Source organism: Leptonychotes weddellii, chromosome 14 (genome assembly GCF_054177405.1).
Source record: "Leptonychotes weddellii isolate Sample4059 chromosome 14, ASM5417740v2, whole genome shotgun sequence".
Classification (NCBI taxonomy): domain Eukaryota; kingdom Metazoa; phylum Chordata; class Mammalia; order Carnivora; family Phocidae; genus Leptonychotes; species Leptonychotes weddellii.
The window spans coordinates 50,988,312-51,011,742 of record NC_138382.1 but is presented as its reverse complement, the minus strand read 5'-3'; the positions used below and the strand labels follow the sequence as shown (position 1 = coordinate 51,011,742).

General features: G+C 43.3%; 1 protein-coding gene across 1 annotated transcript in view; it reads left to right on the top strand.

Annotated features, from left to right (window-relative positions):
• Window positions 1-23,431, top strand: part of HEMGN (hemogen) — a 60,589-nt gene that overhangs the window by 15,933 nt on the left and 21,225 nt on the right. The window lies entirely within an intron of this gene.

Here is a 23,431-nt window from a genome sequence, read left to right as displayed (position 1 = left end):
TTACAGAGTTTTCCCGCAGACTTTTATCTCATTTATTCCTCAGGGCACCCCTGTGAGGTGTGTAAATTCTCGGTGGGCTCTGTTTCGGCGGAGCTTGGCAGGTAGCCTTTGTAATGGTCTGGCGCGGAGAACAACCACTCTGAGAGCCAGGGTTAGAGCCCTAAGTTTGCAGACCTCCAGGGAGTCACGTTAGGGTGTATTAAGCTTAAAATAAGTAAATATGTCATGTGTCAAATCAGATGCCATCTTCATAGAGGCTCCAAAGATTGAGAACTTATGAATAGAGAAAAACTGCACAATTGTATGCAATAACCTAAGGTTTTCTTGAGGTAAAGAAAGACCCCCCATTTTACCTGAGTTCATTTAGTGGCAAACAAAACCGTCTATATCAATTTTTTAAATATCCAATTAAAATTTCAAAACAAAGTTTTAGAAGCATTTTGGGGAAAGGCAAAAACTTTATAGTACGTTGTTTCTCGAGTCTTGTATTTAAAATGTTAGTCTTGGGCGCCTGGGTGGCTCAGTTGGTTAAGCGACTGCCTTCGGCTCAGGTCATGATCCTGGAGTCCCCGGATCGAGTCCCGCGTCGGGCTCCCTGTTCGGCGGGGAGTGTGTTTCTCCCTCTGACCCTACCCCCTCTCATGTGCTCTCTCTCATTCTCTCTCTCAAATAAATAAAATCTTTAAAAAATAAAAATAAAATAAAATGTTAGTCTTAGCCTACATCACTGATGGGAAAATGGTGAGTAAAGTGGTCTTCACGATGTCACAGGAGGTCTGTAAATACAAGGTTATGAGATCCACAAGGCCATGAGATAAAGGCTTTTATGAAAAACTAGCAAATTAGTTACATGAGCTAAGGGGCAATTACTGAGCCATCCGCTTTTAGGGTTTGAATGATTTAATCTTCAGACAACGCTGTGAAGTAGATTGTACTTTATTCATTTTACAGATGAGGATCTGAAGCACAGGGTCCTTAAGCTGCAAGGCCAACAAGAGGTGGAGCTAAAACTTAAACCCAGATGGGTCTGACTCTAAAGCCTGCCATCTTGTCTACTACACCATCAGCTAACTGGAATGAAGTCATAGCACGAGGCCTTCTTTGGTACAGTAGATTGAGAGCAATTGTAGAGGGCCTTTAATACCAAACGGAGCACGCAGGTGCCATCTTGCAGGTAAAGGAGAGATGCTGAAGGAGCCTGGAACATGGTAGCTCTGTGCTAGAGAGAGTGGTAACCTGGTGGCTGGTGGGGGAGGTGGTGTGGATCCTTAGGAAGAAAAGGGGCAAATCTTGAGATCCTGTCCTCTTTTCATAACCAACCCGAGGGTATGAAGGACTCTTTCCCCATGATACATAGCTCACAGGATAAATGTCTGTTTTATAAGATTAAGCTACAAAGTAATTAATAAACATAGCCACAATGTGCAAGCAAATAAAAAGAAAGCAAAAGAGCCAAAGGAGGAGAGACTACAAGGCCGGTACTGTCCCTTCTGACACAGCCGGTGCTGGTATGCACCTCTGTGAACAAAGAGCATGTGTTCCAGTGACATGCTTCTTTGTCAGGGGCTTCACTGCCAGAGGCATAAATAACACAGGCAGAACAGGGTGTGTCTCAGCGCCCTGCCAGCATCTTCCACTGCACTGTCAGTCCACAGGCCTGAAGGGGCTGTTGTCACAGTGCCCCGGTTTTGAATGTTGCTGCACTTAAGTGCATCTGGCTGTGAAAAAGAAGTAGAATATATCATTGTATCTAATCCACAATTACTATCATGTCCAGAGATTTCTGGATTTGAACAAAGGCTGGAAGAGATTAAGGAAAAGTAAAAAACACTTTCTTTCTTAGGGAGTCTGAACTATGGGCGAATCTGTTTTTACTCCCATTAATGTTAATGTATATATATATTACATATAATGTATATATATATATATATATATATATATAAAATAATGCCTGATTTGGGCACTCCTTTGAGTCTTAAAGCTGCCTGTTAACCAGAATGTGTGTGTATTCCAAAAAGCTCCAAAATGTCCGAGAACACTCTGAGCTAATTTGTAACTCCTTGGACCTGCTCTCCATCCCACTGCCTCAGCAGCATCATCAGATGACCCGAGCCTTCCACAAACTCTGTGGCTGTGAACAGAATTTAATAAATCTGAAGGTGAGAGGAAACAGCCCCACTCAGGCATTGGTTTAACTGACTCTGCAACCAGTTTAGCAGAATGGGCACATTTTCTCTTTAGAAAAGACAGTATATGAAGCTGATGCATAATATAGGGTGAGCAGATCATTGTTCTTTAAATACTAAATACTTCCATTCTTCCCCTCCTCTCCCATGCATATGTGCATACACTGGTAAATCTGCCTTTTGGGTTTCCACAACACATGTGTGTACCTGTTACAGCAGTTTGACAACAAATGGGAGTTGAAGGATCTAAATTCTCAACTGGACTGTGAGCTCCTACAAATATTTCTGAGGATATGAATGGAAAGTAGAAGCCTGGGGCCATCTTTAGGACACAGGTGCTCTGCAAACGTGTGTTATGTTGAAAATAATGTCACATGTATTCAAAGATACTGTCTAAGCTGCTGCGATTGTTGAGACAAAGGGAGAAAGAGAAGCAAATAGGTGAAAATGGGGTAAGGAATGAGATCCTATTAGTCTCCAGATGGTAAAAACAGGGGAGGAGAGAGTGTCAGGTGTGTAGACAGCTGCAGGTCTAGTAAGGGGCCCCTGCCAAGGAAACCAGATTCCTTTCTGCTCTCTGAAACAGCTGTAGGTGCTAGGCCTTCCTGGTGCAGCATGAAGAGCTATGACTAGTCAAGTTTAATGTTTATTAAACATCATCCTTATGCCAAGTACTGTGCTTGGGACTTTCATGTACGCTGCATCTCAGTTAATCCTGGCAACAGCTCACTGGGACAAGATTATAATCCCCTTTTATTGTTTAGGAAACAGGTTCAGTGAAGCCAAGTGGAACTCACATAACCAGTAAGAACCTGGATTTCTCTGTCATTAAGGTCTCACTGTAATTCACTCCAATTACTTTGATCCACTAGTCCTCACAACTGCTTCTGAAAAATTTTTTTGTTTTCTCTGCTTTAAGAAGATTTACATGCTCATCATGGAGGAGGTGGAAAGTTAAAAAAAAAAGCAAAAGCAAAACACCAAAACCGAGAAAATAAAATTTAAAAATTAAATTCCTAGCAATGAGACTTAGCCACCATTAAGGCATATATTCTTGCAGCTTCTGTCCACCTGTGTATTTTTTTGTAAAAAAAACAATATTCATATTTATCATGAGTATTAATTCTGCTCAATGTTTTTCCCTTTTCAGAGAGGGACTCAATATTGAGTTAGGAATTCTGTTCCATTACTTATTGGCTGTGTGCTTTTGAACCACATAACCTCTCTGAGCCTCAGGCTGCTCATCTGGGGACTGTTGCAAAGATTAGACATGGTCATGTGAGTGAAGCTCCTGCCTGGCACAGTGCCTGGCATTCTCCTCTATGCCCTGGGCACAGTCACCAAAAGCCCAAGTCCCTCCCTTACCCTAAGCAGAGGTCCAGAGTTCGCAGGCCTCCTCAGAGGCTATTGAAGTTCTGCTGTGGCCATCAGTCCTTCACCTCCACTCCATGTCCTTCATCTCCTGTAGGGGTCCTGCCCCTCTGCCTGAGGGAAGGGCTCACCCAAATCAATATATGTTTTCACTCTCAAAAGGGGCAGGCTCATTTTCAGTTTCACTCAGTCCGTGGCCTCCCTTGAGGAATTGGGAATGTGTTCCTGAGCTAGTCTGGAAAATATCTGAGTGGCCCCACAGTGGTGAGCATCCCTCTCCTCCATAATTAGCCATCGTCCCCACCATCTGGACCCTCTCCTACCTCACAAGGATTTCCTTGTCCATACAGTACTAAGACTGATCTCGGAGTCCTGCTCCTGTTGACTGAACTTTCCATCTGTTCTCAAGCTTGCTTTGCCAGCCCCTGCCTGGCCCAGGGCCCCTCAGTGGGCATCCAAGCTACTCCTCCCTCACTCTAGACTCGGACACTACTTAGGGAATTTATGTGCTCCCCAATTTGTTAGGCTCTATTTTGGTAAAGGCCAGAAGTCTCAGGTACCCTCACACTCTACTTCTTCCTTGAAAAGCAGGTTCCTGGGTGATTTTTTTTTAATGTTTATCTATGCATGTACTATAGAAAACTTGGAAAATATACTTAATGAAAGAAGAAAATAAAAATCTCAATTCAGGGCTAAGCTCAGCTCATGTTTTGGTGTCTATTCCTCCAGTCTTTTCTCTACCCACATATGACACTTTCTCAAGTCTCAGGTTGCCAGAAGCATCATCTCATTAATAACATCTTTTCAGGGGGGCAGGGAGGGGAGAGCCCACTACATTAAATATTCATAAGGCTTATAAGAGACATCCTTATTTCAGAAATAGCAAGTAGTGAAAAAAAGTATCATAGTACCTAGGAAATACCATATATAATATAAAAAATTTTTTCGTAAGTGGAATGATACTGTAACCTGATTTTTTTAGTTAACAATATATTATGAACATATTTCCAGGTCATCAAATAGTCGTTTACAATATATATTCCTTGAGGACATTCTTCTACAAAATGAAAATAGCTTTTCTCTTTCTGAATATAAAGACAATACATATTCATGTAGCAAATTCATGCAATGCAAAAAAGTATAAAGAAAAAAAAGCCAGCCAAAATCCCATTACCTAGTGGCCACCACTGTTAACATTTTTGTGACTATTTTCTGAGTTATCTCTATGAATGTAGATGCATACGTAAAATATATAATATTATATAAGTGCAATCCTACTATAAATGGTGCTTTGTGACATGCTTTCCTTTTTCTCTTAGCAATAGATTGCTCCAAGCCAATAAATATAGGTCTCCATTGTTTTATTTACTTATTTATTTATTTACTTATTTATTTATTTATTGGCCTCCATCATTTTTAAAGTCTGCATCATATTTCATTGTATGGATGTAGCATAATTTACTCACATGGTCTCCTACTCATAGACATTTAGGTTACTTCCAGTTGTTCACCACTATGTACACCAGCTTTGTACAATTAGCTCCTGAAAATAAATTCCTAGAAGTACGATTCCTGAATCAAAGTATATATGTTTCAAATTTGGATGTGCATGGCAGATTGCCCTTCAGAGGATGTACTTCTTTTATATTCCCATTAGCACCATGTAAGATTTCCCCTTACCCTTTCCTAAATTAGGTATCATCTTTCAAAAAATCTTCAGCCAGTCAGTTTCCAAGTAATAACAAGTTTGAAAACCTAAGGGCACCAAGACAATTCAATGTGAAAAGAGTAGTCTTTTAAACAAATGGTGCTGGGAATATTATACATCCACATGCAAAAGAATGAAGTTGAACCTGTACCTCACAGGATAGACCAAAATTAACTCACAATGGATCACAGACTTCAGTATTAGAGCTAAAACCATAAGATGCCAAAGAAAAGAAAGGAGTTCATCTTCATGACCTTGGATTAGGTAAAGCTTTCTTAGATGTGACACCAAGAGCACAGCACGCCAAAGGAAATTGAAAGATAAATTTGGCTAATCAAAATTTTAGAACTTTGGGTTTCAAATGACACCATGAAGAAGGTAAAAAGACAATGTGTGGGATGGGAGGAGATATCTGGAAATCATATATCTAATAAGGGACTTGTATTCAGAACATATACAGAACTATTAGAATTCAACAACAAAAAGACAACCCAATTACAAATGAACAAAAAATTTGAACATGTCTCCAAAGAAGGTATACAAATGGCCAATAAGCACATGAAAGGAGCTCAATATCATTAGGCATTGGGAAACGCAAACCAAAACCGCAGTGAGATACCACTTCACACCCACTAGGATGGCTATGATAAAAATGATGGACAAGTGTTGGTGAGGATGTAGAAGAATTGGAAACTTAGTGCATTGCTGGTGGGAATGTAAAAAGGTACGGCTGCTCTGGAAGACAGCTTGGCAGTTCCTCAAAAAGCTAAACAAAGCCAGCAATTTCATTCCTAGCTATATACCCAGGATAATGAAAATATATGTCCACACAAAATGTGCACATGAATGTTTATGGTAGCATTATTCATAATAGGTATAAATTGTAAACAATGCAAATGTCCATAAACCAATGCCTGGGTAAACAAAATGTGGCATATCCATACAATGGGATTTTTTTCAGCCATAAGAAGGAATGTGGTACTGATAGATGCTACAACATGGATGAACCTTAAAAATATGCTAAATGAAAAAAGCCAAACATGAAGGCCACGTATGATTCCATTTATGTGAAATGTATAAAATAGGCAACTCCATAGAGGCAGAAAGTAGGTTAGTGGTTGCCAAGGGCTGGGAGTAATGGGGAGTGAGTGCTAATGAGTATGAGGTTTCTTTTGAAGTAAGAGAAATGCTCTGTAATTTGATAATGGTGAGGGACTTAATTCATATGCTTCTTGCCATCCCCTCCCAAATCCTTAAAAGGATTTAAAAGTAAGGTTGGGGAGGGGCACCTGGGTGGCTCAGCCAGTTAAGCGTCTGCCTTCACCTCAGGTCAAGATCCCCAGGTCCCGGGATTGAACCCCACGTTGGGCTCCCTGTTTAGTGGGGAGCTGCCTCTCCCCCCACTTGTGCTCTTGCTTTCTCTCTCTCTCTCAAATAGATAAAATCTTTAAAAATAAGTAAAGTTGAGGAAATTTTCCCAGAAAGCAGAACAAAAAGATCAAGAAATACTGAAGGAAAAATAAAATTAAAGGATAGCCCAGGTGGTCCAATATTAATCAGAATTCAAGAAAGAAGAATAAAATGGAGGGAATTAATGGAAGTCTACATCCCAAATGGAGAGATACCCTTCCAATTCCCCTTCCAGAAGGCTACTAACTAATCTCCAAAGGCAGGAGATTGGAGAATTCTTTTCAGGGGAAAGTGACTGATTTAAGAGAAAATATCTAAAATAAGCAGATTTATTTTTTCTTAGCTATATTTCTAATTTCCAAGGGCTTTCTCTTGTTCTTTATAACTGTTCATTTTTCATAGCATCCTGTTTTTATTTCACTGATGTAACATCTTTTCTTTTTTTTAAGATTTATTTTTTTTAATTTTAAGATTTATTTATTTTATTTGAGAGAGAGAGTGGGGGGTGCTGGGGGGCGCCTGAGGGAGAGGGAGAAAATCTCAGACTCCCTGCTGAGTGCAGAGCCATTCTGGGCCTAGATCCCATAACCCTGAGATTATGACCTGAGCCAAAATCAGGAGTCCGATGCTCAACCAACTGAGACACCCAAGCACCCTGAAGATTTTTATTTATTTATTTATTTATTTTTAAACATTTTATTTATTTGACAGAGAGAGACAGCGAGAGAGGGAACACAAGCAGGGGGAGTGGGAGAGGGAGAAGCAGGCTTCCTGCGGAGCAGGGAGCCCGATGCAGGGCTCGATCCCAGGACCATGGGATCACGACCTGAGCCAAAGGCAGACGCTTAATGACTGAGCCACCCAGGTGCCCCAAGATTTTTATTTTTAAATAATCTCTACACCCAACATAGGACTGGAGCTCACAACCCCGAGATCAAGAGTCGTATGCTCCACCCACTTAGCCACCCAGGTGTCCTGATGTAACATCTTTTCTATCTTTGAAGAGATAAAGTTTTATTCTCATATCTGAATTGTGTTCATTTTCTCCAAATTCCTTTTTACTAACTCAGATTTTTGGCTCTTGTGTTAGAGTCTTTCCCCAGTATCCGATCATTCTTGAATATTCATTCATATTTACAAGAGAGGTACTAAAAAGGTGAGTGGAAACTGTGTGCACCGGTAGGTCTGAAAGACTAATGGGCATCAGGCCATGGTGATCAGGAAACGAGCTGGCGCTTTCACTGAGAGACCCTCAAATGTCAGTCTTTTCAGTACCTACAGCTATAAAGGATGAACTTATTGAGCAATGATACAACACAGTTCCTTTGAATTTCCTGATTGAAATGGCCCACCAAGTCACATTGTAATGAGATTTCAGAAAACCAGAAATCCTAAAAGTGTCCTACGAGGCAAAAAAAGTCATAATGAAAGGATCAAAAGTCAAATGGCATGAGACTTCTCCAGAGAACATGGGAAACTAGAAGACAGTGAGCAATTGATGCCTTCTGAGGAAAAGGATCCTCCTCTGAGAACTTAACACACAGCCAAACGATCACTCAGGATGAGCGAAGACTACAAATGTTTTCAAACATTCAAGATCTCAGACTAGTAACCCTCCACGCACCCTTGCCCAGGAAGCTACTGGAGAATATCGTCCCACAAGGGTAGCTGTACAGCAGGCCTGGAGAGCAACCCAGTATGAATGGAGCAAGAGGTCAGAGGGCTCCAGAAGGGATGCTGGAAAATAAAAATGAGGATTACCTCCCATGTAACCACACTGAGAGGTCATTTCACAGCTCTGATTGAGAAATGAAAACGACGGAAAGAGGTAATTCTTAACTCGAGGAAAAATAAAAAGTTGTACGAGAAATACAGGTACATAGCTCATCTGTAAACATGAAGTCACACTAACATAAATAACCAGGACTGAAAGGAGGGTAGTCAAAGCTGGGTGGGAGTGAGGGTGGAAGAGAAGGAAATTCCTCTTTTTCATGGTAGGAAGTCACTAGTTAGTGGTAGGGGCGCCTGGGTGGCTCATCTGCCTTCAGCTCAGGTCATGGTCATGATCCCAGGGTCCTGAGAGCCAGGCCCCCCCCCCCAGTCCCGGTCAGGCTCCCTGCTCAGTGGGGAGCCTACTTCTCCCTCTGCCCCCACTCTGTCCCTCCCCCTGCTCGTGCTTTCTCTCCCTTTCTCAAATAAATAAATAAAAATCTTAAAAGAAGTTTAATAAAAAAAATAGTTGATGGTAACAGTTAATGTCTCAAATTTAAAAAAAAGCTAAAGAGTACTATATTAGTTATGTAAAAGGAGGCAAACACCTCAGAGGCAAGAGCTAAAAGAACCTGAATCACTGTCTGGGGAGAAGGGGGGTGAGGTGGGAAGGGTGGGACAAGAGCCCCTGTTTGGGTAAGAGCTCTGTAGTCCTATTTGGCGTCAAAAACTCTGTCCATCGAACCATGAGAGACGATGGACTCTGAGAAACAAACTGAGGGTTCTAGAGGGGAGGGGGGTCGGGGGATGGGTTAGCCTGGTGATGGGTATTAAAGAGGGCACGTTCTGCATGGAGCACTGGGTGTTATAGCAAGCAATGAACCATGGAACACTACATCTAAAACTAATGATGTAATGTATGGTGATTAACATAGTAAAATAAAATTAAAAAAAAACAACTCTGTCCATGTATTGTATTAACTCTGAAACAAATGAAAGTTAAATTAAACAGCAAGCGAGCTGGCAGAGGAGGCTCCTGGCCGCAGCTGTGGATGCTGAGAAAAGGTGTTCGGGCTGCCTCAGATCTGTTCCCAAAGGGCTGGATGTCCCCCGAGTGGCAGAGAGAGGACAGGTGGTGTGGGAGGGGCCCAGGGGCTTCATACCTTTTCTCAGGCATCTGCTCAGGCAATGGAAGTGGTAGGATACGAGCTCAGATTGGGTCAGATTTTCTTAATCCAGCTGCAACATGCACTTTAAAAGAGAAGAGATGATGCCAAGACTCTGGCATTGCATTCCTGTCAGATTTTGCATGGTGTTGAGAGATTCCTAATTTCCCCTGTTCTTCAGATGTTCTTTAGTGAGAAGCTGAGAGAGGGCTGGGGTCTCCTAGGAAGCCACTGTTTTTCACCGGACGCCCGGGTTCTTCTTTCCACAATAGGCTGAGCAAGTAGGTTTCTCTCGCTCGCTCGCTCGCTCGCTTAAATTGAGAAGTAATTACATACAGTAAAATGTGCAGATGTTAAGCATACAGTTGGTGAGTTTTGACAAAGGTATACATGTGTATAACTGATACCCCAATCAAGTTAAAAAGTACAGCTATCATATTCCCCTGTATCCCTTCCAGTACCCTATCAGAGACAACCCTTATCCCAAATTATATTCCCAAGAGATGATTTTGTCTGTTCTTGAACCTCATATGAATGAAATCATACCACAGGTACTCTCTTGTGTCTGACTTCTTTCACTCAACGTGGTATTTTTGAGATTTATCTGGGTTGCTGGCTCTTCACTTCTTTTTATTAACGAGTCGTATACTAGTGTATAAATATAATGCAACTTGTTTATCCATTTTCTGAGCAAGCTTCTTCTTCCTGGTGACTGGCCTTGTTCCTGAGCTGGAGCAAGTCTTTGCGTGGCACTTATTTTTCCACTACGAGGAGTTGAAGGGTAAACAGCTAGGCTTTTTAAAAGACCAGCATAATTTACACACATGCTATAAATGAAAACCAGGTGTAATACATGTTCATTTAGGTTAAGGCTATTTCTATACCCGGAGGAGGTCATTTAAAAGCCTGTGACAATAACCTCTGTGTGAGGTAACTCAAATCCAGAGCCAGTTTTTTTGCTGTGAGGGGACAGAAGGAGGGACAGGCAGGATACATATTTTACAGGAAGATTGAGCCGGGCTTTGTGTCAGATTAGATGTGTGGGATGAAGGAGCAGGATGAGACAAGTCCTATTTCAAGGTGCTCATCTGCCCGTTGAGTCCCTCTTCTCTTTACAGCTTGGGCCAGTCGGTCCCTCTGCGGGCTCTGTCCTGTTAGGGAATTTAAGGAGCCCTGGTTCAGTGGCTCAGCCTGCCCTCCAGGCCAAACATACCTTTCATCCTGCTCCTTGGGGCTAAGTTCTTACCACGAACCATGGTATTTTTCAAGGCATAGTGAGATTGTGAAAAGAACACTGAATTTGGAACCATGTGAATGTAATACTTTTAAAACAAGTCACCCCTAAACGTAATCAAAGAAACTATCTCTATAAATGGTTTGGTACTCTAGGCTGCTGAAACGGAATGGGTGCCAGAGACTGGCTACCTCCTAGAACCTTGAAGTCCATTAGCCCACAAGTCCTGTCACTCTGGGATAGCTGGGTGATAGGGAACTATTTCAGCCTAATGACAAAAAATAGGTTGCTTGGGTTGCAGTGGGAAGAACTCTGCTCCGAGGGTAAAGAGATCTGGATCCTGGTCCTGTCTTTACTGTAAGGTAGGTTCTTTCCCCTCTCTGTGTCTTCTATTGAATGAAGGGGCAGGACTGCATGATCTTTGAGATGCTTCTGGCTCTGACATGCTAGAATATAACGCTAATTTCTAAGCAACAGAGATTATCATGATGTGATATCTACAAAGGATTTGCTAGGGGCATCTTTACATCTAAGACAAGATGCCTTTTCCCCTTTGATACTTAAGTAGATAACCAGAAGTGATGAGTCAAGTGGAGTGTATTCCAGGAAAAAGAAACTGAGTCATGTTTCAGTAGTACTACTGGTGTAATCCCAATGCTGTTTGCTGTTAAAATCAGAATAAGGGTGTATCAATGATATTTTGTGAAGATAGGGCACTTTATATGGATATCAATGAACAAGATCTCAAAGATCATATAGTTCAAATTCTAAGAAGACTCAAATGTGAAGCTTGGTGCTAAGGAACTCACTGCCTCCGGAGATGCTTCATTCCATTTTTATATTGCTCAAGTCATTAGGAAACTGTTTACTAGGTTGAGCTAAAATCTTCATTTCACCTAGCTATCAGTCCTAGCTTTGCTCTCTCGAGCTACAAACTACAGCTGCGTTCTTTCTGGCTAAGGTTGCAAACTGCTGAAATGTGGGCCAGTATTGGACCATGTCTTGTTGGCTCTTCATGGCATTTAAAAATATCTCAATTAGGGGAGCCTAGGTGGCTCAGATGGTTAAGCGTCTGCCTTCAGCTCAGGTCATGATCTCAGGGTCCTTGGATCGAGCCCGGCATATGGCCTCCCTGCTCAGCCGGAAGCCCTGTTTCTCTCTCCCCACTCTTGCTCTCTCTCTCAAATAAATAAATAAAATCTTTAAAAAAATAAACTTAGAAAAAAAATTAAAATATCTCAATTAGTTTCCAATGTGAAAACATCATGAGTTTTGTTTGTTTGTTTGTTTGTTTGTTTTACATAAACTGCTTCTGGCTCTCTTGAAAGATCAAAAAAATCTGTATTGTTTCCTCCCCAATATGATTCTTCCCTTTTTTATTTATTTTATTTTATTTTAAGATTTTATTTATTTATTTATTTGAGAAAGAGAGAGAGAGAAACAGCATGAGAGGGGAGAGGGTCAGAGGGAGAAGCAGTCTCCCCGCTGAGCCAGGAGCCTGATGTGGGACTTGATCCCAGGACTCCGGGACCATGACCTGAGCCGAAGGCAGTCGCTTGACCAACTGAGCCACCCAGGCACCCCTCTTCCCTTTTTTATTAACAATTCAAAGTTTTGTTCCAGTCCCCATCTTTCCTGCCTCAGCCCATTGGGCTTTGGGAGAGGCTGATCCCACCCCTGGTCCCATAACAGGGCATGCAAATTAGTCCTAATTCATCAACATAGTCGAACCTCTTGTCACCTTTGTTGATTCAGAAGGAAGCACCGTCTTAGATTGCGTTCCCTGGAAATGGAATCCTCGATGGAGAGTAGCATGCACAAGGTTTATTGAACAGTGTTCTTAGGACATAGACCTGTGGGGACTTGAAGACAACAGGGCAGATGTGGACAGAGTTGATCAGCTAACTGCAATGCAGTTACAACCAAGGCCTCAGCAGATCCCACCAGGGACTTGAGAATGGGGATGGCCCTTCAGACTCGCCCAAATTGAAGTGCAGGGCCCAGGCTCATCAGCCAGTTGCTAGCTTCAGGCTGCACCCTGGGGGAGGGTGGGATGTAAAACCTTGGGGGAAGTGGTTTCCTGAAACCTGAGACTAACTGCAAGAATATTCCCAGGATCTGAGAGTTGGCTACATCCACCCTGAAGAAGGGAAGTGAGCAGAGCTTCACAGTATCCCCTACAGGCCCGTGACCCAATCTAGACTAACGGAGGTTTGCTGAGGCCACTGAGAAAGAGGCTTCCAGAAATGACCCTTCACTGTCTGGATATGGGTGAGGACCCCGGGGACTGTTGGCGGCCACCTCACATGGAAATCACCATTGAAGACACAGGTGTTCTGCTAAATCAAACCAACCTTGAAGCTTGAATTACCCTGGACTGTTAGTGTGAGCTTCATGGTTCAGTCTATTTTTCAGCTGTGTTTTGGTGACTTACAAATAAACATACTTTGACACATCCTGCCAACCTGGAGCTGCATTCCTGGCAGTAACCTGCTAAGTAGCAGCTGTCTCCCTTTCAGATGGATCACTTGGTTTCCAGTTTACTCGTGCACACCCAGTTTTTCGGGGAGGTAGCGGAGAACTAAATCCTCATCTCCTAATAGTAGGAACTCAATATATAATGTCTAAAGTGGAAAAATCAAGAAATAGCAACAGAAACATGTATTTATAAATATGGAGGTAAACCTCAGAAGCTAAAAGAGTTGGCAGTAGCTGCCTCTGGGAAGATCTATCAGGGTGGTGTGGGACAAGAGATACCGCTGGTTTTTGTGGGAAGCCTTGACATGTTCTTTGATTTGAGACTCTGTATCCCCTGGGAAGCATGCATGCTCTGGGGCATCTTGCACTGCTCAATGGCTCTCCCATGTCTTAGTTCTCCCGCCTTCCTCCTGCCTTTCTCCAGGGTACGGGGTTTCCTTCGTGCTGGTTGAATAATCATCTTAAGCTGCCCTCTCTCTCTCAACTTATTCACTCTCTTCACTTCTGGGAGACCTCTTTCCTTGCTCCTGACCTCTCCCCTTAAGCTCCAGGGCCATGTCTCTTCCACAGGACGGCCTGGCAGCTTCCCTGTTCTATCTCTAACTTGCATGGGGAGATAGCAAAGGTCCCTCCCAGCTCTAGCACTGTGAAGTCGAAAAGATATATGTAAACATTTAACATGTCATAAGAATGGGACTCTTTTATTTACCCAATATTATTAGCCATTTCTTCTTTTGTCAGAACAGGCATTTATCGAGAACCATGTGCCAAGTTTGATAGCAGATGCTATCCGTGGTTTTACTGCCACACGGCTTTGATGTTTTTGTTTTTTTTTTTTAAGATTTTATTTATTTGACAGAGAGAGAGCACAAACAAGGAGAACGGCAGGCAGAGGGAGAGGGAGAAGCAGGCTCCCTCCTCAGCAGGGAGCCTGATGTGGGGCTCGATCCCAGGATCCTGGGATCATGACCTGAGCCAAAGGCAGATGCTTAACTGACTGAGCCACCCAGGCGCCCGTGACTTTGCTGTTTTAACGTCTTCATGCCCTAAAGTTTTTGTTTCCTCAGGTGAACCATCTATAAAATGTATATAAGGTTAGAAGGATTACATGAGCCAATGTTTGTAAAGCCTTTTAAAAAGTACTTAATATAAAGTTATTAATTGGCACAATATTTGGAGAGCTGTGGGGGTGCGAAGTCAGGGGTATGTGTATGTACTGGGATTTGGGGGCAATGAGAAATACTCCCGCTCTTAAGAGTCACCTTTTAGGAGAGACAGACACATTAACAAAAAGTGATGTATTGTGAGTAACTGTCATACAATTCTTTATATCAGGAATATGATATAAGGAATAAGACCAAAGTACTGTAAGAACCCAGACTGGGGGAAGGGGCCAATTATTCCTGGAGTGGGGGTGGGGGTGGAGGTCCAGGGAGATTTCACCAAGGGAGCATCATTTTAGATGGACTTTAAAGAACAAGTGGTAGCTTTCCAGGTGAACAGAAAGGATGAGGCAAAAGGATAAAGCATTGGGCAAAGTCCAAAGAAATGGTTTTAAAGAGCCTAGCATGTTCAAGGAATAAGAAAAATGTTTCCTTACTTTAAGAATTATAGCTATTGGGGGTGCCTCGGTGGCTCAGTTGTTAAGCATCTGCCTTTGGCTCAGGTCATGATCCCAGGGTCCTGGGATCGAGCCCTGCATCGGGCTCCCTGCTCAGCGGGGAGCCTGCTTCTCCCTCTCCCACTCCCCCTGCTTGTGTTCCCTCTCTGGCTGTGTCTCTTTCTGTCAAATAAATAAACAAATAAAATCTTAAAAAAAAAAAAGAATTATAGCTATTGAAAGGCCTTGCAAAGAAGAAAACTTTCAGGACGAGAAAACTCTCAAGCTTCAAAATTCTGGATAGGAAGAATTTCTCATGCGGTACAATGTACAAACTTTACTCTCTCTCTCTTTTTTGTCTTTTAAAAAAATTGTGGGGGCGCCTGGGTGGCTCAGTCGTTAAGCGTCTGCCTTCGGCTCAGGTCATGATCCCAGGGTCCTGGGATCGAGCCCCGCATCGGGCTCCCTGCTCGGCGGGAAGCCTGCTTCTCCCTCTCCCACCTCCCCTGCTTATGTTCCCTCTCTCGCTGTGTCTCTCTCTGTCAGATAAATAAATAAAATCTTTAAAAAAAAATTGTGGTAAAATTCATATAACATAAAGTTCTCCATTTTAACTATTTTCAGTGACATTTAGGACACTCACCACCACCACCACTATCTATTTCCAGAACATTTTCCTCGCCCCAAAAGGAAACCCTGTACCCATTAGGCTCTCCCTTCTGACCTCCCCTGGTCCCTGGCAACTGCTTATCTGGGTTCTGTCTCTACAGATTTGCCTGTTTGGGACATTTCATGTAAATTGAATCATATAGTATGTAGTTGTTCCATAGTGTGAAAAAGACAAATAACATCTTAATATTATTATACAAATAATTTGGTCTTACGGACCCCCTGAAAGAGTAGCAGGATCCCAGAGAGGTCTGCAGACCAGACTCTGAGAACTGCCCTTTGAGGTTGTCCAAGACATGGGGTACTGGGTCATCATTACAGCTTCTATTCTATTTTTTTTTAAGGTTTTATTTATTCATTTGTCAGAGAGAGAGAGAGAGCACAAGCAGGGGGAGCGGCAGGCAGAGGGAGAAGCAGGCTCCTTGCTGAGCAAGGAGCCCAATGTGGGGCTGGGTCCCAGGATCCTGGGATCATGACCTGAGCTAACGGCAGTAGCTTAACTGAGCCACCCAGGAGCCCCTACAGCTTCTATTCTAGCGCAAGGTAGTTATCATGGCCACATGTCCAACCCGAGGCCTCCCCCTCCCCACTCCTCATCTCCCTTGTAAACTCTGCCAGCCATTTTCTGCACAGTTCAGATGAGCAGTATAGTAACGGGTTCACATCTAAACTGCTCAAAGGAACCAAACAACCAAATAGGGACACATTTTTATTAGTAATAAATCTGAATGTGGTAAACAACAACAACAACAACTATACCACATGCTTCCTTCCAATAAAATTCCGATCACTTCCTGCCACCTCATTATAGTTTATAATCACAGTCATTACCTTTTACCTGTGATGAGAGCAGTCATGCATTTTTGAATATCAAGCAGCAGCCATGCTATAAATTGCTAGCCCCTTCCTCCTTTAATGATCACAGCTTATTTTATTCTTCAAGTATTCTTCTCAGAGTAATTGGCACGCTTATTATACCACATATTCAAACGTTAATGTGCACGCTGCACTGTTGCTATTGTGAGACCCATTTTGCTCGGGAGCTAAAATTATGTTGCCATTCTGCTTGGTGCTAGAGGTTCTGTGCCTGAAACCTGTTTTCCACATGTAAGGAGCCAAGGTTATTTAATTAGAATGCTGAGCTAGAATGAGAAGAGTCTGACACTTAATATAGAACCTGCAAGCTAAACGGGGTCAGCAAGTATAGGGCCTACACATTTGAATGAGCCATCCATCACTGTAGAGACAATCAATATTTGAGCAGACTGGCTTTGGGGCATGTTTAACATCGTTCCTCCAGGGGCTCTACCAAATTCTGCCTCTGTAGGTTAAAATGCCAAAAAATCACAGTTCAATTGGGAACATTGTCCTCACACTGAGGTGAAGTCGGCTTGAATTTTCACTCTTTGTTTTTTCCTCTGCCCTCTGGAGCCCCTTAGAGCGTGTCCGCTCTCTGTTCTCTGACTGCCCTGCAGAGACTGGGGACGGTGACCCTGTCCCCATGGTCTGTTCTTCCAAGGCTCAGTGGCCCAGTTCTTATATGATAGGTTACCAATCCCTTTACCACTGTGGCTAGTTAATCAATGTCCCTCCCCCCACCACCTTTTTTTTAAAGTGAGATGCTCAGAACCTGAAACAATGATCCAGGTGTGGCCTGATTGTTGTGGAAATGCATAGACCCCTCTCGGATAGGATTCTCTAGTGCTTTCCCAGAGTATATTACCTTTCCTGTTATTTACCACTTACTTGTTTACTCGTGCACACCCAGCAAAACCACCAAGCTTTCTAAACCATGTATTGGCACATAGGCAATTAGCCATTTAGATCCAAATACAGGATCTGAGATTTGTCATCATTACATTTCGTCATGTTAAATTTGGCCCAATGCTTTGGCCTATCAAGAGCCTTTTTTGAAAAAATTTTTAAGATTTTATTTATTTATTTGACAGGGAGAGATTGCAAGAGAGAGAGCACAAGCAGGGGGAGCAGCAGGGAGAGGGAGAAACAGGCTCCCCACTGAGCAAGGAACCTGACTTGGGGCTCGATCCCAGGACCCTGGGATCATGACCTGAGCCAAAGGCAGAGGCTTTAACTGACTGAGCCACCCATGAGGCCGAGCCTTTTTTTGAATCTATCCTGAATCTATCCCTTTTATCCACAAATGTAAACAATTTATCAATATTGCTATCTTTACACAAAACAAAGTTAAAAACAACTGACAGAGAAGGTCTCTGGATGGAGCCCTTTACCTGCTACCAGAGACCTCAGATCAAAGTATTCATTCAATCTGTTATAACCCTCCCTCCCCACCCTCCTTTTCTTTCAACTGTCCCATCCTCTAACTCAGGTTGTCAAGGAGGGAAAACATCAAAGAATATTCCACGTCACTAACTGGCTGGTTAAAGTGACCTGGAAAAGAAACCAAGGAAAAGGAGTGAATAAGACCTGTTGAAGGGCCCGATGTGGCAGGAGAGGATTTTCTGAATCCTACTTTAGCTAGGTCCACACACTGGGACAAACTGGGGAGGTATCAAGGCCTGGGTCAAATGGAAGATAGTCCAGGGTTCTGTTATGATGAGAGAGAAAGGAAATCAATAACAAGGAAACAGAACCAGTGTTGGAAGCTGGAAGACAGCCAATTGGTAATCAAACTGGAAGGACTAGGCAGAAGAGAATAGGGACAGAGGAGGGTCACGAGGAGAATGAAGCAAAGAACGAACATTTGAAACAGAATCTGGGCCTGCTAAATGCACTCCAGAGCCGTGCTATCCAATGTGGTAGCCACTAGCTACAGGTAACGATTTACATTTAAAGTAATAAAAATTAAATTAAAATTTCACTTCCTTAGTCACATTAGTCACATTTCAAGGATTCAATAGCCACATGCTACCATATTGGATGTTACAGAAGAGCATTTCCTTCGTTGAAGAAAGTTCTATTGGACAGTTCATCCCTAGAGCGCTCTAGATGTCAAACCAGGAAAGATACCATTTTAGGGCATTTGTTTTTCCTTTGCTTTCCTTCAAGACCCAGCTCAAATATCAATTCTTCTGGAAATTCACCCCATGCTTGGTCTGTAACTGTATACTATCGGCAGCAGAGCATTCTGAGCTATGCGGTTCTTGGTGATAATGCATAGATCTAGATGGGACTTAGCATGGAGATCCTAGCACGGATATTTGCCAATCCTTAACCAAAATGTGGCTTTTTTTCTATTTGGGGAAGGCATCCTCCTTGACAAAGCAATTAGTTTTGTGACTAAGACATGTGGAGCAGGAGAGAAGAAGGAAGGGAATACTGGCCCAGTCAGCCAGATCTGCTGAATCCACCTCTGCAGCTATTAAACATCATTTGTAAAAAAGCTTTTGACCTCCTGTCTGCAAACATTACATAGGCCATCTTGGCTAGGCAGTCAAGAAGTTGAAGTCAAGCTGATGCAAGGTATCTTGTCATCTTACCTGGGGGCCCTCACTAAATTTTCAGTCTGCCTTCTTTCTTTTTTAATTTCCTGTGCCAGAATCTCTTAGACTTTCTCATAATCAGGTCTATCAATTCTACCTCCTAAATCTCTCTAGGATCTGTCCCTTCCTTCAGTACTCTCAGTTAATTTATCTTCTCTCCCCTTTCCCACTCAACCCTCACAGTGCCACCTAAATGCTCTAAGAACCTTATCTGACCATGACATTCTCCTCCCTAAAATCCTTCAGTGGCTCCCATGACATCATAAAGGCCTGCTCCTTGGGCCCCCACTACCATTCTGGTTTCAGGTCTTTCCACTTCCTGCCGTGTAGCACACACTCCAGCCTCCTTGTTACCCAGAACCAAGGTGTCCCCCCAACAGCTGTGTGCCTTTGTACTTGCAGCTCCCCCTGTCCGAAATGCCCCCCTTTTCCCCTGGGGAATTTCTACACCCCTGTTAAGTTTCCATTTAAATCTCATCTCCTCTAAGAAGTCGAACCAGAGCCCTCAGACACTCCATCAGCGATGCCCAAACACTGTTTGGGCTTTGGTCATAACGCATCCTGTGTATGACACTCATGAGTCTGTTTCTCCCACTAAACTGTGAGGTCTCAGGGGAAGGCAGCACGTCTGACTCATCTCTCATCCCCAGTGGCAAGCACAGGGCCTGACGCATCACAAACACTGACTAAATGCCTGTTAAAGTGAACAACAGTCTGTGCCATTGGGAGGCTCCACTGTGACTGAAAACCGAGGACTAGGCGGATCCTCTGTGTGGGCTGCTACTGCTGGGCTCCTCAGGGTTCAATAGAGGCCTGTGCCCAGGCGGCCCTGGTAGTCGAGGATGTGGGGAGGAGCAAGAAGACCCAGCAGATGGGGCGCCTGCGTGGCTCAGTCAGTTGAGCATCTGAAAGCCTCCCTGCACACTGGCCCACCCCCACCCCCACCCCAGGCGCCTGCGCTGTGACCTGCACAAATCCATTCCTTGTTTTTCATGCAAAAGCCCAGGATCCCTCGATGAACACTCTTGTCGGGACCCATCTGTGGGTCACTCTACACAAAGAATGAGGGGCCAGGGTGAGAAGCCTCTTCGTAGAAGGGGGAGGGATGGAACCCTGCTCCTCTTGCCCAGCATGGGGGATGTCACTCGTGAGGGAATAGCAACCCTTGTCATGTTGTCAAAAGTGCACCATACCTTATGGTTACCAAGACACTTCTACTTCTACCATCTTCTTTAGTCTGTTCTCCACACTGAGGGGTAGGCAGGAGAGATCTGGGGCGGTTATTTATATAGATGCTGAAACAAATAGCCAGAGAGGTCACAATTTTGAGCAGAGACCCCTAAAAATGAAATGACTTTCCCGGGGTCATGAAGTTAACAATGAGAACTCTAACAAATGGGGGTTACTTAAAAAGTGTCTGCTGGGTTTCTTTTTTAAAAAATTTTTTAAATTATTTATTTTTTAAAAAGATTTTATTTATTTATTTGAGAGAGAGAGCACATGAGAGGGGGAGAGGGTCAGGGAGAGCAGGGAGCCCGATGCGGGACTCGATCCCGGGACTCCAGGATCATGACCTGAGCCGAAGGCAGTCGCTTAACCAACTGAGCCACCCAGGCGCCCTAAATTTTTTTTGAAGATTTTATTTATTTATTTGACAGAGAGAGAGGGAGGGAGAGAGAGCACAGCAGGGGGAGGGGCAGAGGGAGAGGGAGAAGCAGGCTCCCCACTGAGCAGGGAGCCTGATGTGGGGCTCGATCCCAGGACCCTGGGAACATGACCTGAGCCGAAGGCAGACGCCCAACTGATTGAGCCACACAGGCGTCCAATCTGCTGGGTTTCTTTAACAAAATGCTTAAAATCAGAAACATTTTCTAGTAAACTGAGTCTGTAGAGGGCTTTCAGGCATCTCTTGGGAAATGGGACCAGATGACATTAAAGATTTCTTCCAACTATGAGATTCTGTGAAATTTAGTGCTTACCGTGTCCCAGGTTCATGTAACTCCATTAAGTACAATTTTGAGTTCCCTCGTAATTCCCAAAATACATAGCTCTCCTTTCCAGACTGGCATCCCTGTCTGACTTACCAAGAAGTCTCACACCCAGTACTTACTTATTTCATCACCTGGCCATCAATCTCTTCTTTCCACTCCTTCTATTCCTTACAACATAGCAACTCTATTACTTGATCAATGGTTCACTTCCTCTGTCAGAGATAACTAGGATTTAGTGCTAGAGGCATAATTTCTATATAAGACTAGAAAGCAGAACTGTCATCATGTATTATTGAGATCTTAATTTAACTCCCATTAAAGGGGAATTAAATTGCCTGGATTAGTGAAGGTCCACTCTATTCTTTCCTCTCAGAGAGATGACTAAATCCATTTCAGTGCCATATTTGGTAGTGGGCTATGGGAATGGTGGTTTCCATAAGTCAGACTAGGTGTGTGGTTTTCTAGAAAGGAAAGTCTGCCTTCATTGGATGGACAGATGAACTTATTTACATTCTGTCTGACAAGGTTCTCCCCAGTCTCCTGCATGAGAACGAAGTATTGTACACCCATCTGGACTGGGTGAAAACAGAAGCTAATAGCAGTTCTGTGGAAATAGATACCCTATTTATCTTCTGATCCAAGAGTCCAGGCTCTACCCGCTGCACCACATGCTGTTCAGGGTGGTAGTTGTTCCTTTGAGTTAATGTTTCCTGAGAAGTGAGGTGCAATGTCCAACTTTAATGATAAAGGCTCTATCAATAATAACACATGGCTCCTATTTCAGATAGAAGAGTTATGGGCAATTCTGGGTGTTGCTGGCAGTCTTGGAGGATGGCTATTCTGTCTGGGTTTGTTTTAATGTCTCTCTTGATGACCAAAAACATTCTGCCTCTTACATGTAAGAATAAGATGTGCTTCCTGCTGACGGGGGTCGGGGGGCTTGGAGGGCTCACTACCATGGGCTGGGCCAGGCCTGTCACCCTCTTTTCCAGTGGAGTGTCACTGTTATGTGACTCCCACACAGAAGACATACAAATGGCTCATTTTAAGGAAATGAGATGAGAGTACTAACAATGAAGGGTGACAAGACAACACATAAAGAAGCACAAAGGAAGTCTTCATCCTCACGTTGAACTTGCCCAGGATATGTGCTGATAAAATCAGAGCTGAGCATATCCTGAACTCCATCTGTTAAAGGCGCTCACAGCCACTTAAGAGAATGCCAGGCAAGAAAGACCTGGCAATACATTTTCTGCCTGCCAGAGTAACTCCTTCTCTTCCTTCCCCAACCTAGCTAAAAATACAACCAACGTGTCACTAAACACACACACGCACACGCACACACGCACACGCATATACACACACACACACACACAAAACAAAAAAAGCCTAACATTTGTTGAGCAGATTGTGACAGAATATCAATTAGCTAAGTGTTTGGTATGCAAACATCCCCAGTGCTAACTCACCCAGAGGAGGGGGCTTGGGGAGAGGAGGAACAGAGTGTCAGAAAATGAGGGAGCAAGGCACGCTGCCTCCAAGAGAAAGCGCTAGAGCCAAAGCTCTTAGTTGGCGGGTGAGAATGGTGCAATTGCCATGTATGTCCACCTAGTGGCAGCAGTTCTAGCCAGAGCCACGTCTACCTCAATTGGTGCAGATGATGTCTATTTACTGAAAGCACGCTGGTGCAGGGCCTTCATGTAGGGTGGGGTGGGTGGTGGTGGTGGGTGCTGAACCATTCGGAAGGTTGCAATTTGTCAGCAGTGGTCCCTTTAGGGCAGGGGCTGATCTAGGTTACTTGAACTCTAAATTCCAAGTCCAGGGGATAGAATCTGCTGGAAGCAGGGGTTGAAATTTCCAAATAAACGGAACTAAAGCATCATGTTAGTTTCTGTATATATTCTATGCCAGAATAGCTAAAACTCTAGGGGATGAAGAAACAGTAAAAACAAAGAGGCCAGTGTTCAACTAGAGACGCCAATGAGAGTAGCTGATATGAATCATAGTGGGACAGTAGCAGGCCAGAAGGAGTGAGGTAAGTCTTTTGCTCTGTTCCTTTTGAGTTATAAACCAAACCACTACAAAGGGCAGTTTGGCTTTAGGATAGATTTGGACATGATCTAGACGTTCTGTGAAATGAAGAGTTCACTGATTAATTACATGGGCCAGCATTTCCCAAGATGTGGTATGCATTCCACTTGGGGAAGTGCAGATAATTAGATGAAATGTCTTTTATTTTAATAGTTTGGTATTTATTTATAAAATCCATCTATGAAAAACCCACAGCAAATATCATCCTCAGTGGGGAAAAACTGAGAGCCTTTCCCTTAAGATCAGGAACACGTCAAGGATGCCCACTCTCACCACTACTGTCCAACATAGTACTAGAAGTCCTAGCAACAGCAATCAGACAACAAAAAGAAATAAAAGGTATTCAGATTGGCAAA